General features: G+C 32.9%; 1 pseudogene; it reads left to right on the forward strand.

Moving 5' to 3' along the window:
- Nucleotides 1-274: 274 nt before the first annotated feature.
- On the forward strand, nucleotides 275-496 carry LOC109384558 (SNRPN upstream reading frame protein pseudogene; annotated as a pseudogene).
- The last annotated feature ends 2222 nt before the right edge of the window (nucleotides 497-2718 follow it).

The raw sequence follows: 2718 nt of genomic DNA on the forward strand, positions 1-2718 counted from the left end.
AACTTCAGGTTGAAAGGGCCTATTAAATACAGAATAGGAGGGATTTTTTAAAAATATTCATACCTAGACATTTTGTCAAATTTCAGAACACCATGAATAAAGAGAACACACTAAAAGCTTTTGGCAGCAGGGGTTTGGGGAAACAGGTTAATACAAACAAATTACAATTTCAGGGGATCCCATTGCCACATGGGGTGCAAGAAAGCAATAGAGTAGAGCAGAGCTGTTGCAGGAGATGCCTGATGTTCTGTCCAGAGAAGTGGCCAGTGGTGCGATGGAGCAGGCCAGGGACCACTTACAACTGAGGCAGACTTCGGAACAGCACATGCCAGAGCTGGAAATTCAAGTCAAACACAGAACAGAAGGAAAGCCTTATTGAGCAATGAAGAATACCTGTTGTACCTGAGGCAATCTAGCAGCTGCAAATACCTATGGTGAATATCCAGGTGGTGAACTGGGATAGGCATTCTTAGCTGAGACACCAAGAGATGGTTAAAAGCAGTATTAGAACATCAAGATGTACTGGAACATCAATTTTTCTAAAGAACTTTATATTAGTTTCCTAGGGCTGCTGTAACAAATCACCGCAAACCTGATGACTTAAAACAACAGAAATTTATTCTCTCAGTTCGGAAGCTAGAAGTCTTAAGTGATGGTATCAGCAGGGTCGGTTCCTTTATGGAGGCTCTGAGGAAGACACTGTCCCATCTCTCTCTCCTAGCTTCTGGTGGGTTGCTTGGCAATTCTTGTCATCCCTTGGCATCATTCGAACAGCTTCCTCTACCTTCACATAATTCTCTTCTCTGTTCTGTGGGTCCTTTTCTGTCTCTTATAAGGACTCTCATTGGATTTAGGGATCACCTCAATCCAATATGATTTCATCTCATTCTTTACCTTAATTACATCTGCAAAGACCCTACTTCCAATAAGATTGCATTTGAGGTTCTGAATAGACATGAATTTGGGGGGAACATTATTCAACCCACTACAGGCTTAACATGATCTAAATAAATAAATATACTATGTTCCTAAATAGGAGGACTTAATATTTTAAATATATTGTTTTGTAATCACTAAAATAAAATGCTAAATAACATAAATTAAATAAAGGAGATAAAATAAAATAAAAATATAACTACTACAAAAGGAGACAGGAAGGAAGAATAAAGACAAGATGAAACCAATGAAAACAGATAGAAGATGGTAGACTGAAACTCAATTATATCAATAAGCTCATTAACAGTAAGTGAATGTCAGACCATTTCTTGGAAAAGACTAAATTATATGCTGTTCATTAAAAACATATTTAAATATAAAGACACAGAAAAATTCAAAGCATAAGGCTGAAAAAAGACGTAACATAAAAACACTAATTAAAAGAAAGCTGGTATGACTATATTTATGAGACAAAATGTACTTTCAGGCAAGAAGTTTTATTAGAGATAAGGAAGAACATTTCATAGTAATAAAAAGGGTTGGTTCAATAGGAAGGCCCAACCTGCTAAGTTAGTATAGATATAATAACACAGCTTTAACATATATAAAGCAAGGTTTAAGTGAAATAAAAGAAAAAATAGACAAAGCCACAGTCATAATTGGGGGTTTTAACATACATCCCCCAGTAACTAAAAACAAGAAGACCAAATAGTCAATAAAGAGATATTATTAAGCAGCTTAACCTAATTGATATTTATAGAACATTATATCCAACAACTGCAGAATATACATTCTTTTCAAATGCACACCAAAAATAGACCACATGCTGGGTCATAAAACAAGACTCAGCAAATTTCAAAGGACTGAAATCATACAGAGTGTCTTCTCTGACCACTAGAAATCAGTACAGAAATATAAGGAGAAAATCTCAAAATGTATTAAAATTAAGGAATATACTTCTAAATGATCTGTAGGTCAAAGAGGAAATCACAAAAGAAATGAAAACAATATTTTGAAATGAAGAATAATGAAAATTAAACATCAAAATTTGTGGGATGCAGCTAAAGAGGTGCTTAGAAGGAAATTTATGGCTACTAATGAATGCATTAGAAAAGAGGAACAGTTGAAAATCAATACTCTAAGCTTTCATTTTATGAAACTAGGAGAACAAATTAAACTCAAATAAACTCAGAGGAAGGAAATAATAAAGCACAGTAATCAATGAAATAGAAAGTAAATATACAACAGAGAAATTATCACGGCCAAAAATTTTTTTCTTTAAATAGAGTAATAAAATCTATAATTTCCAACAAGAATAATCAATAAAAGAGAGAGAAAACACAAGTGACCAATATCAAGAGTTTCAAAATGTAATATCACTGCACAATCTACATATATTAAGAAAACACAATGAACAACATTTTATGCCAATAAATTTGACAATGTAGACAAATTCTTTGAAAAATACAATTTACCAAAACTGATACAGAGAGAAGTAAAATACTAATACTCTGACATGTTAAAGAAATGGAATATATAGTTAAAATCCTATAAAGATAATCCAGGACCAGGTGCCTTTCAAGGTAAAGTCTGGTTAATATTTAAGGAGAAATAATGATATTCTCTCTCAAACCCTTGCAGAGATTAGAAAAAAAGGGAATACTTACCTATTTGTTTTATGAAACTAACAAATCTGATGTCAAAACCAAAATTCTTTTTGCATATGGATGCAGAAATTCTAAATAAAACCTTAGCAAATTGAATATAGAAAGTAAATATATA

Source organism: Hipposideros armiger, unplaced genomic scaffold (assembly GCF_001890085.2).
Source record: "Hipposideros armiger isolate ML-2016 unplaced genomic scaffold, ASM189008v1 scaffold_5, whole genome shotgun sequence".
NCBI lineage: Eukaryota > Metazoa > Chordata > Mammalia > Chiroptera > Hipposideridae > Hipposideros > Hipposideros armiger.